We start from the raw sequence: 12,758 nt of genomic DNA, 5'->3' as shown, positions 1-12,758 counted from the left end.
GGTGCCCCCGCCCCGGCTCTCACAGCCCTTGGTGCCATTTCCGGTCAGCGTCAGCCTCGTGCCCTGGTCACGCGTCACGGTGGCCAGGCCAGCCTGTAGTCACGCCCTCTGCTTCTCTGCCCATCGCGCTGGGGAGACCCTGTCCCCGGCCCCAGCCGCTGCTCCGCCTGTCTGTCTGTCTGTCTCTTTCCTGCCGGCCTCTGCCCAGCCGGCGCCCTGGGCGCTTCGGCACTGGCTTGGAGGAGGCGCCGGTTCCCTGCTGGCCGGGATTGGCTCGCGGACACGTGAGGCCCGCGGGTCAGGCGAGGCCCTGGACTCTGGTGTGGGACCTGAGAGCGAACTGCCCACCCCCCAGGCATGGGCTGGCGCGATGCTTCTCCCACAGAGGGACCCTGTACCCCGTGTCTGCCCGCAGAGGGTCCCTGCGCCCCCCCCAAGCCCCCCCAGAGTGGCCACACACCCCTCAGGCTCTGGGCCGGGCGAGACGCACTCACCGCGCCGGACCCCGCAGACTGCCCCCTGACCCCCCGCTCTGCGGCTGGGGGCTTTGCTCTCTGCACACCCCGGGACTGACGCCCCCTCCAGCCACCGGGGAGCAGGATCGGTCCCCGCCGTTTCCTTGAGCCGAACCCAAGGGCCAGAGGGCGAGAGAGCACGAACAGCACCAGGCAGCCCTGCGGGACCCCCGGCTCAGGGGGCGTCCTGCCCGCACGGGGCCCGGGCTCACACGCGGGGCATCTGCAGGTGGCGCAGACGCGGGCACACCCGGCCCGTGCGGTTCCCTCTGTCACTCTGGGGCTGGGCTGGGGTCTCGGCTCTGACTCGGGCTGTGCTGTCCGTCTCCGTGTTCTGCGGCTTCAGCCCCGTCTGTCCCCGGAGCTCACGTCCAAATCAAGGTCACCCCCTCCTGCCGCTCCGTCCCTCTCACGGGCTTCACCCCAGCTTCTGACCCGCTTCTCCCTCAGCCGGGCGGCGAGCGCTGTGTCCTGTCACCAGGCCGTCACTCTCGCAGGTCAGCCTGACGTGGGGGCCCCACGGGTGGCCCGTGTGGAGTGGGGAGGAGAGAGACGGTCACTTTCTCCCCATCCGCCTCTGCCACCCGGGACCCAGGGTTACTGGGTTCTTGTCTCGCCTCGCAGAAAGCGACTTCGGGAGTAGACGGCAGTGAAGTTATGGTTCCTACTGGGAGGCTGTGAAGGGAAGGAGGAAGAGAAAGCGGGAGGGACAGGAGAGTAACGTGCTCAAGAGAGAATGCAGGGGGCCGGAGCGATAGCACAGCGGGTAGGGCGTTTGCCTTGCACGTGGCTGACCCGGGTTCGATCCCCGGCATCCCATATGGTCCCCCAAGCACTGCCAGGAGCAATTCGTGAGTGCAAAGCCAGGAGTCACCCCTGAGCATCGCTGGGTGTGACCCAAAAAGCCAAAAAAAAAAAAAAGAATGCGGGCTTCTCCAAGGGCGGAGAGACCCCGACACACACCCCAGCATTAGACACGAAAGCATGACAGTCCCCATCTCAAGAGGGAAGACACGGGCAACACCTGTGCTCGGGCACCTGTGCTCGGGCACCTGTGCTCGGCCACATGGGCTGGGCAGCATATGGGAGCCCTCCCTTTGTCCAGGGTGGCCTTTATAGGGTTTCCCCACCACGTGGGGCTTCTCCCTAGGTCAGAGACAGTTGCTAAGGAGCTCGCCAGGGGGGTTGGCGGTGGTGATGGTCTTGGAAATTCCTTCCCTGGCCTCGTTCCTGCAGGCGCTCCTCTGGGTCCGTTGCTGTGGGTGGGTGAGGGTCTACTCAGGCCTTACTTCCTGTTTTTCCCCTGTTTTCTGCAAGGTCGGCTTTTGCCGTGGCCTTGGCAGGGGCCTCCCTGTCCTGCCTCCACCCAGCCCGCCTGCGGCTGGCCTCAGACCCGGCCCCAGTGGACAGTTCGAATCCACCCAAGCAGCCCACGCCTGACCTTGGTCTCCTGCGTCCCCCGGACCCTCGTCCACCCTCCTTCGGGCCAGCAGGCAGAACCGTTGCCTCCAGCTCTTAAAAGGAAGCCAAAGGGGCCGGGCCGAGGTGTGTCCGAGAGGAGCTGGCCAGGGGCAGGGAGATCAAAGCCGTCCCCACTTCACACGCGTTTACGAGGAGGCAAGACACGACAGAGACTCTCCAAAGGGCTTTTTTCACATGTTATTGACTCACCGTGAGATACAGTCGCAAGCCTTCGAGTTTGAGATTCCGCCGTATAATGACGGACACCCCCCCTCCACCGTGCACCGCCAGTGTCCCCGGCGTCCCCCGTCCCAGCCCTGCCAGTGTCCCCAGCGTCCCCCGCCCCAGCCCTGCCCCTGCCTCTGTGCAGACAGCTTCCCCCCACTCTCTCTCCACTGTTGGGCATTATGTTTTGCTCGAACTTTCCCACCACTGTTCCAGCCTGCCTGCCAGGGGCAGACGCTAGACGGGTTATCTTCCGTTGCTCATTTTGAACATCACGAGTGCTCGCTTTGGGGCTGTGCGCTTCCGGAATCCGAGGTTGCAAGTGGCTGGGTTCCAGAGAGCAGCGGGCGTTTTGGGAAATAGAAATCGACCTTTATCGGGTGGATACGAAGCCAGGTATGGGGACTCCGGCCGGTGGGGCCAGCACCCGCCCCCATCCCAGCCTACCCCGGGCCCCACCAGGGCTCAAGCAGCCCCCGGGGCCCGGGACCCCGAGACAAAGGCCCGACTGGGCCGGAGCTGACACTCCTGAACCGTGCAAGAAAACGGGTCCCTTTTTGGAGAAAAGGCAGTCGGGCCAAACCTCCCTCTCGTACCTAGAGTCACCAAGAATAAACGACACCGACCGTCTCACGGGGGGAACGGAGCAGCTCTGGGGAGCCTCAGGGGGCCTGCCTGCCTGCCCCCGGGGGCTGCCGCGCCCACGCCTGGTGAGGGTCCCACTGGCCTCACCCGGCAGGGCCCCGGCTTTCACCACTGCCTGAAAAACGGGGGGTCCTTGAGTCAGCTCTTGGGGGCCTTCAGCGGCTCCCGGTCGCGATGCCACGGAGAGTGGGAGGGGGAGGGGCCGCGGCCCCGGGGTGGGGGCTCCACTGCGCCACCTTCACTGGCCCCGAGGGCGAGCCCGGGCGGGGCAGTGCCCGGAAGTGGCCTCTGGGCGGCGCTGGCCGGCGGCTCCTTCTGGCTGGCTCCGTGGGGCCGAGGGGCCCAGAGGCTGGGCCCAGGGCCTCGTGGGGAGGAGGCTCCCTGGGTGCCCGCCAGGCCCCGCCCCTGCAGCAGCTCCTGAGCTCCCTTGGGGCTGGGAGGGCCGAGTGTGGCCTGGGAGCTGCTCTGGGCTGCTGGTTGTCCTGAGGGCGGGACCCACGGCAGCCTCAGGCACAGGCGGGGGTGGGGGGGGGGGCCTCGTGGGAGCCGGTGGGGAAGGGCGTGTGTGCGTCTGCGTGTGTCTGTGTCTGTGTCTGCCTGTGCATGTGTGTCTGGGAGTCTGTGTTTTGAGTGTGCGTGACTCAGTTTGCCCATCACTGTAGATGTTATTCCAGGTCTATTCCAGGCAAGGCTTGGGAGTGCGGACCCTCTACCCAGAAAGCCTCTACACACACACACACACACACACACACACACACACACACGTGATCACGTGCCCACTCACGCACACTCACATACACATGCATGGTACACACACATGGGCCCACTCACACACACACATTCACACACTGGCATGCACGGTCACACACATGCACTCATGGTCACACATGAGTGTGCATGATGTGCATGCATGCACATGCCCACTCACATGTGCGCACACACATGCGCATGTGATCTCACACACACATGCAAGCATGTGCACGCACACAGCACATTCAAGCTCACCTCATTTCCTGCTCAACGCTACACCAGCCCCTCGGGGGAGCTGGAACCCGGGGGGCCAGGGTCTGTCTCCCTTTGGCGCTGAGGTGCCCGCCCGTTCCCCAGGGCCCAGCCTTGTCCCGAGTGACGAGACCGCGGGCGGGCAGCGAGGCCGGCAGTCTGGGTGCCCCGGGCACGCCCTGGCCTTTGCCCCCTGAGACCCCCATCTGCCGCAGATGGCCCAGAGCTGCCCCAGGCTTCACGGCGCCCTCACGCCCGCCAGGTCCTCTGACCTCTCAACAAGGCGGCTCTGTGAGCCGGGAGGCTGGGGAGGCGCGTGTTTGTCTTGGGCCCCTCGAACCCGCGGGTCAACACAACAAGAAGCTTCTCCAGGCGTCACTGCCTGCCTTGGGCCCGGTCGCGGCTGCCTGTGCCAAGGGAAGGCCCGGCTGGGGGTGGTTGCGGCCCTGCGCCCACAGACCAGGCTCTGCCCCCTCCCCCGCCCCCGGCCAGCTGCCCTGGGCCGAGTTCTGCCCCAGTGGGCGAGTCCCTTGGCCACGGGCCCGCGTGAGGAGAAAGCTCTGGACGCGCGAGTTGGAGGCTGGCCTGGGAACGGTCCCCGCGGGGTGCCGGGGTCCCTTCGGGTGGAATCCATCATCATTAACCCCCCGCCGCCCCTTCCCTCTGCCAAAGCCCCGCGTGACCTGCCAGCGCCCCCCCCCCCCCGCCCCGTTCCCGGCTCTACTGGGCCAAGTTTACCAGCCGGGCCGAGACCGCTGGCGTCCTCCTGCGCCGCAGCCTGGCCTCACTCTCGTGGGCCTGCCGGAGGGGAGAGAGGGGCGGGGGCCTCCGGGGTCCACAGCTCCCCCTCAGAGGGCTGAGAGAGCCAGAAAGCAACTTCCACCCCGAATCAGAGAAGGAGCGAGAGGCCACGGCGGTGGGTGTCTGAGCTGCCGGCGGCCTGTTCTGCGTAGGTGGCCAGAGCACAGCGTGGCCGGGGCGGGCTGGACTGCCCTGAGGAACTAACGTCCAGCCTGGCCTGCAGCCTGGGGAGAATTCGTCCCGCATCGTCGGCACCCGCCTCTCCGGGGCGCGGAGACAGGAGAACGTCCTTCCCGCTGCCTCTCTGCTGGCTCGGGCCAGAGCCAGCACCCGCCTACCCGGGCCAGGGCGGCGGGGCGGAAGGGACCCTCGTGGGCCGGGTCGAGCCCGGGGCAGCTCCGCAGAGCGGGCCCCTCCCGCTGTCCCTCCCAGCCGCGCCTTGTTCGGGGGCGTTGATAACGCTGTTCCGCGTCTTCTCTTTCCCTGTTGGGTTTTGGTCTGGGGCCGCCCTGGTGACGCTCAGGGGTCACTCCTGGCGGGGCCTGGGGGCCAGGTCTGTCCCGTGCGGGGCCAGGAAGGGGCCTCACCCGTGGCCACGCCTCCCCTGCGTCTGGGCTCCGCAGTGCAGCGCGTCGCGTGGCCTTGGCGGCCGTCGGCTCTCGGCTCTCCACCCCTCCCCCTTGATCCCGAGAAGTGCCCGCCCAGGTCAGAGGGAGGCCCCTGGCGGGCTCTGGGACCCGCCGGCTCCCCTCCCCGACCCGCCATGACCGGCTCTCGCCACGCTCAGTGTTTCGCTGAGGCAGGCCCATGGTCATGTGGCTCCCAGGCCCTGCACACGTGGAGAGGCGTGTGGGCCGGTGGGCAGGAACAGTGTGGGGGGGCCACAGTGAAGCCCTCGGGGCCCCTCAGCGCGTCAGACACAGAGCAGCCCCCGGAGACTCCGTCCTCGAACCCCACCAGGAGCCGGGCATCAGCCCTGAGCACAGCTGGGCGTGACCCCCAGACCAAAAACCGTTAACAAGAACAACAACAACCACAGAATCAGAATAGCCCAGTGACAGAGCGAGTCCGCCTCCCGCCAGGACTGAGGGGAGAGCACTCAGCAAGGAGCAAGACGCTTGCACCCTCACTCAGCCACTGCTCTCCTCCCTCTACCCCTCCCCCTCTCCCCTCCCCCCTCCCCCTCTTCCCTCCCCCCTCCCCTCTCCCCCTCTCCCCTTCTCCCTCTCCCCCTCCCCCTCTCTCCCCTCTCCCCTGCTCCCCCTCTCTTCCCTCTCCCCCTCTCCCCTTCTCCCCCTGCCCTCTGTCTTCCCTCTCCCCCTCTTTCCCCTCTCTCCTCTCTTTCTTTCTTTCTTTCTTTCTTTCTTTCTTTCTTTCTTTCTTTCTTTCTTTCTTTCTTTCTTTCTTTCTTTCTTTCTTTCCTTCCTTCCTTCCTTCCTTTCTTTCTTTCTTAATTTCTTTCTTTCTTTCTTTCTTTCTTTCTTTCTTTCTTTCTTTCTTTCTTTCTTTCTCTTTCTTTCTTTCCTTCTTCCTTCCTTCCTTCCTTCCTTCCTTCCTTCCTTCCTTCCTTTCTTTTCTTTCTTTCTTTCTTGCTTGCTTTCTTGCTTTCTTGCTTTTCTTTCTTTCTCTCTCTCTTCCTTCCTCCCTCCCTCCCTCCCTCCCTCCCTTCCTTCCTTCCTTCCTTCCTTCCTTCCTTCCTTCCTTCCTTCCTTCCTTCCTTCCTTCCTTCCTTCCTCTCTTCATACCTGACAGTGCTCAGGGCTGACTCCTGGCTCTGTGCTCAGGGATCACTCCTCATGGTGCTCAGGTGAGCATCTGTGGGGCTGGGGATCAGACCTGGGTGGGCCATGTGCAAGGCCAGCGCCCCATCCCCCATCCTCTCTGGCCCCCCGGAAGGTTTCTTGAGCGGATCATTGAATGGGCCCCAGCCCCAGATTGTCTCCCTGTGATCGGCCCCTAGACCAGTTCCCCAAACACCAGCTGGCCCGAGGCCACAAGCCCTGCCCGTGGCCAGACACGAGGACCCTGGGGACTGCCCGCCTGGCCCCAGGTCCCGGGGCAGGGGGACGGGGCAGGCGCTGCGGGTGCGCTGTGTCCTGTGCACAGATGGGTGTCGCCGCTTCGCAGTGCCGTGAGCCAACGAGAAACGGGTGACCAGGGCCCAGGGAGGAGGCCTGCCCCTCCGGTCCCCACAGGGGCCGCCTCTGCCGTGGCCGCAAAAGGCCTGGGGGCCGTCCTCCATCACGCACCAGCCCGAGACCCGCCGTCGTGCCGCTGACCCTCCGTCCCTCCCTCGCCGAAGGCCTTTCCAGAACGTCCTCCCACGTGCCCTGGCCAGAGGGGCCGGCGGGCGGGACAGACCCTCAGGCCCCGACTCTAGAAGGTGGCTGGCCGCCCCGCGTGGCTCCGACCCGAGCACTGGGCTCCCTGCGTCCCGGGCCCAGGGTCCCGCCCGGAGGCCGACGCTGTGGTTTGGGGTTTCTCCGTGTGCCGGGTACTTCCCGGAGGCACTGTGTGGGTCAGAGGGCGGCGGGGGCAAGTGCTTTCCCGGGGGACAGCTGGGATAAATGTGGGGGAGCTCCGGGAGGTCGGGACGGACGCCAGGGAAAGCCGCGGGCCGAGGCGGTCAGCCCGTCCTCCACCAAACATGCCTTGTGGTCCGCGCCGAGGAGGAAGGCGAGAGCGCACTGCAATCCCTCGGGAAGCCGGGCCAAGTACTCCCCCCGGAGCCAGTGTTTACGAGGGACAAGCGCGGCCAGAGCTCGCGGGGCAGACAGGCGGGACTCTGCAGCCCTGGGTCCTGCACATGCTCCCGGCAGTGTCTCCGGCCAAGCCCTGCTCCCCCCACCTCCCCTCAGTCTCTGCCACTGTCACCGTGTCGGGGTCACTGGCCCGGAAGTGATGCTTGCGGGAGTCGTGCCCTTGCGAGGAGCCGGGCATCGCGGAACAATGCCCGGGATCAGGCTCAGGGCTCACCGGGTGGAAAGGGGTCTCCCAACCCCCCGTCTCTGGGCCACAGTGCCATGACATGTTCTGCCCCTGGTCAGCCTGCCTTCCAGAATATTCCACGTGAAGTTCCTAAAATCCAGCTCTGGTTTTACAGTTGAAGCAATGCTACGCCCACAGCTGTGACACCTGTGTAGCTGTAGCAAAATGCTGCTGCGCTGGAGGTCTGCAGATGAGAGGTTGAGGTGGGAGCTCCCCGGAGCGGGGCCTCAGGCAGTTCCCCTACAATCTGTGGTCATCACGTGACCTGATGACACCAGAAACTGCTGGAGCACAAGACAACCTTGGTTTTGCCTTAGCTTAACTATCTGTGCCTTTCTTCTGTGCATTTCTTATCTGTGCATTCGTATTGGAACAGTACGAGCGTTTCCTGATCAGGATGTTGCCGACACCACAGGCCGGCCAGAATTAGATGACTTAATATCTGAAGCCCCCCTTTCCTTTTGTTCAAGCACCTGTCTCAGAAGCATAGTAGAATGCTGGAGACGCCTCATTGGGTTTTTTCTAAACAAGGTTGAGGATAAAAAGAGCTGTTCTTGGAAACCAAAGCAACAGACAAAATGAAAGTAAAAACAAAGGTGTTGCAGAAATCACAGCATAGTGAGACAAAAACATTTCCAGAAAGAAGAGTTGGCTAAGATTCCCCGCAGGGACACAATATTTTGTGGGAGAGCGATGGCGGACTTTGCCGCCACGTTGCTCCCCCTGCAGTAAAAGATTACCTAGATCCACCCCCCTTTTTACAGGAACTAACGACAACATTGGGAATAGATGATAGATGGGTAAACTATGAAGGGAAACGACGGTTGTTTTCAGAGCTCCCATTTATGGCTAGATTAGCTAGATGAAGAAAACTCTGGTGTTTATTTAAACCTTTTGCAATATATTATAACAAATTTCTGACGGGAGAAAGGGCTTTAAACACTTAATGTTAAACTGACATGGATGTGATCATTGGCGCGAAACAGACATTTCAAAGAACCTTAGCTTTACCCTAGCCTTACAGGAAAGCCACAAGAGGTCACAGAAGCGATATGCGGAATTAGCTCATACTGTATTGTACTTCGTTAATAATTTTTCTGCTGAATTATAATCATCAAAGTAGTGTTCTAATGGTGTATTGTAATCATCAAAGCAGTGGTCTAATGGTGTAACCTGATGTTGTAATCCCCTGCTTATTGCTATTTCCTTGGAGAAACAATATATAAGCACAGCTTTGCAGAATAAAGTTGCAGCAGTTCACCAGCTTATAGTGTGGCTGTCTGTCATTTCCCCGCCGATTCCTGACTTCTCCTGATTCCTTCGACCCTGGTTCCCCGTGGTCGGTGGTCTCCACTGGGTGGTTTGCGGCAAAGCAAGGGGCTCCGGGTCCCCTGACGTAAGGTCCCCCAGCTGTGTCTGTGACCCTGTTTCACGCCGAGACGCGTCTCAGGGTAAAGAGGCACAGACAGAGGACACTGGTCACTGGTCCCCCCTGCCACTCGCGGCTAGCCCCCGGGGAAAGGGGCACTGCAGCAGCCCAGGAGGCGTGAGGGACGGGCGCGCGTGTCTCTGCGTCCACAGTATGCTACGGGCTCAACGCTCCCCTCGCCGCGGCAGTCTTACGGCCATACCTTGTAAGGCCGCACACTGGCAAGGGTCAAAGTCAGCGGCTGACTGAAATAAATGCCGCCTGCTAGAAAGCAGGTGTTGAACGTTAGAAACATTTCACTATTTACATTTAAAGTTTAAAAGCTTTTAGCAGAAACTTTGTAGCGAGCAGATGTTTTTCTGCTCCATCTTCTCGGCCTAGGCCCTGGAGGCGGCGTGCAGGATCAGGACCCGGGGCCACCTCTGTCCACACAGCTCGGCTCTCTCAGGCCTGGGTCAGCCTGGACACGTCCCCGGCGCTATTCCCGGCTCCTGGCTGGCCTGAACGGCTGGTCTCTGTCTCTGCTCGCTCAGACACTGAGGTTGCCCCGGCCCCGCCCACCCCAGGCGCTGCTCCCACGGGCCCACACGCCCACGGGCCCCCGCGGTCACAGGCTCAGCATGTCCTTAGAACACGGGCAGAGGCCCAGAAGCAAACTTCCTGGTAAAGGGACAACCCCAGGGGCCTGAATGATGGCACAGCAGGAAGGGAATTGGCTCTGCCTGTGACCAATCCGGGTTCGATCCCTAGAACCCCATCGGGCCACCTGAGCCTTCCAGGGTGATTCCTGAGCACCACCAGCTGTGACCTCCAGAGCAAAATAAATAAACGGATAAAAATGATAGCCGAGCCAAAACAAATTAGTGAGTAAACATTTAAATTAAAGCCACGCCCAAACCCAGGCCCTCTGCCGGCTCTGCAGGGCCCGTCAGCCGCTCCGCCTCTCTCCCACGGTGCCCGCCTGGCGCTCCGAGGCCCACAGTGAGCTGGGGACAGGGTCATGGGCCTCACGGCGGGACCGAGGGGACCACGGGGTCCCCAGACAGGAGGCCGGGGGAACTCAGGTCCATCAGGGGCTGGGGAGGCTGGCGACCGTTCCTGCGCCCCCATCATGCCCGCCTGACCGTTCACAGGGGTCCGTGAGGTAGGTCACCCTTGCTCGCCACCAGAGGACAAAACAAGCCAATGAACTTGCTCGGGGGAAGTTTGCCGGAGCTTCTGGAAAATTCCCCTGTCTCCAGAGAAGCAGGAGAAAGGGACTGTCTCGGGGGAGGCGCGTGTTAACGTCAGGTGAGGACGGGCCGCCTGGACGAGGCTCGGCCGAGTGGCCGCCACGCTCAGGTCAGACCCGTCTGCCCACCCGTCCCCGTCCCTCCCGCTGACCGGGAGTGTCTCGGCAGCTCGCGGTGTCCTCCCAGCTTCGCCTCCCCCCACCCCGATGTTCCAGAGCAGCCCCAGTGTGGGTCCCCGGAGTGGGGGCCGGGGGTCCCGTCTGTCTGCGGGGCTGTCGCCGACTGCCGCTGACCTGCCTCTGCAGAGGCGGTTGCTGGAGCCCCTGGTGGGTGGGGTGTGGGGTGGGGGGAGCCGAAAGCCCCCGACAGAGCGTCTGCCTGTTCCCTGGCCCTGAAGCAGGCCCGGCCCGGCCCGCTTGGTCCTGCAAGCCCCCCTCCGGCGCTGCTGGCTCAGGTGACCCGTCACTTCTGCACTGTTGCCCCTCCCCTGCGGCCCAGGTGGGCGTCCCTGGCCTCCTCGTCCCCCCCTGCCCCCGGTGGAGTTGCCCCACTCGGGCAGGGCTTCTGGGGGAGGGGGTCCCCAGGGCTGAGGCCCTTAGGGCCCCGATGGCTTTTTCTTCCTTTCGGATTTTGTCTTTCAACCCTCATGGGGGCCACCCGGACGACACCTGACTCGGTGGGGGGGGGGCATCAAGTCTGGGCTCCCACACACGCGAGACACACGTGGGCAAGCGGTGGGCTCCCAGGGCTGGCTCCCGGGGTCCCCGCCGCGTGCGCAGGGCCCAGTGCTCCCCAGCGTCTGCTCATTTACTCCGCACCGTGGGGAAGGCTGGAACAGAGACTCACCCAGGCCAGCTGGGCGCTGGGTTTGTTCACGCCACACATTCCTTTAAACGGCGTGCGAGGTTTTGTGTGAATCTCTGACAGGCCCGGCCTCTCACGTGTGACACGCACCCAAGGCTGCCGCCGCCGACCAAGGGGTAAGAAGGTGCTGGGGCCACAGCACAGCGGGGAGCCGCTGGCCCTGCACGCAGCCGGCCCGGCTCGAGCCCCCGCACCCCACACGCTCTCCAAAACCCCCGGGAGGGAGCCCTGAGCCCCCCCCCATGTGCCCTCCCCCCCCTTGAAGGAGAGAATCGCTGCCTCCAGGCTGGAGAGAGGCGCAGGGGTTCAAGGACCCGCCCGGTGCCCAGTGGTCTTGGCTCGACCCCGGGACCACACATGGCCCCTTGACCATCGCAAGCGCAGAGCCGGGTTACGGTAAGCCCTGAGCACTGCGGGCAGAGAACAAGAGCCGAAGGGAATTTTGAGTCTTATGACACGGAAGGTGCAGTGCTGAAAGGACACAAAGGCTCGGAGCTGAGGCCTCAGCTGGGTGTCAGCACTCGGCCGGCTGGCTGGACGCACCGCACTGTGGACACTGCGGGGGGCTCAGGGGGCGGGTCTGGGCACTCGGACGGGGATGAGGGGACAGTGCAGAGGGGCCCCTCCCGGGTGCCCTCTGCCGTGGCGGGGTGGGGGCCTGGAGCCTCCCTCTCCCCTGCCCCCCTCCCCGCCTGGAGCCTCCCTCTCCCCTGCCCCCCTCCCCGCCTGGGGCCTCCCTCTCCCCTGCCCCCCTTCCTGCCTGGGGCCTCCCTCTCCCCTGCCCCCCTCCCCGCCTGGAGCCTCCCTCTCCCCTGCCCCCCTCCCCGCCTGGGGCCTCCCTCTCCCCTGCCCCCCTCCCTGCCTGGAGCCTCCCTCTCCCCTGCCCCCCTCCCCGCCTGGAGCCTCCCTCTCCTCTGCCCCCCTCCCCGCCTGGAGCCTCCCTCTCCCCTGCCCCCCTCCCCGCGTGCTGGGACCCCTCCTGGGAGCCGGGAGCGGGCGGGCTGCGCTGCCAAGTGTCAAGTGAAGCTAATCGAGGTGGTTTCCAGCCGCTGGGAACCTTGGAGACAGCGAAAACTCTGCCGTGCAGCTGAGAGCGGGACCCGGGACGTTCCGCCAGCAGGCCCGGAGAGCACAAGCGCCCCCGCGGCCAAGGCAGCAGGGGCAGATCCGGAAACCCAGGGGTCAGCGCGGGCCCCTGCGGAGCCGCTGCTCTGCTCTCCTCCCGCCTCCCGCCCACCCCGACTTCCTGTCAGTTGGCTCTGCTTGGGGTCGGGGCCACGGGGTCTGCCCCCACCCTTGGGGGACTTTAAGTGACCGTCACAGCCTTGGAGGAAGCCTTCACGGCATGCGTGCCTGCGTGCATGTGTGCGTGTGTGCGTGTGTGTGTATGCATGTGCATTCAGGGCTCATGTATGTGCATGTCCTCACATCAGGAGCTCACGTGTGTAAGTCCACACATTAGGACGTGTGTGTAACACACCCAAGACTCGTGTATGTAGTGTGTGACTACACATTAGGACACGTGTGTGGAGTCCAGGCTTTAGGGTGTGTGAGTGTATATGCATCCAGGAGTCACGTGTGTGGTGTGTGTCCACA

Source organism: Sorex araneus, chromosome X, assembly GCF_027595985.1.
Source record: "Sorex araneus isolate mSorAra2 chromosome X, mSorAra2.pri, whole genome shotgun sequence".
Lineage (NCBI taxonomy): Eukaryota > Metazoa > Chordata > Mammalia > Eulipotyphla > Soricidae > Sorex > Sorex araneus.
Note: the sequence above shows the minus strand (reverse complement) of the source record.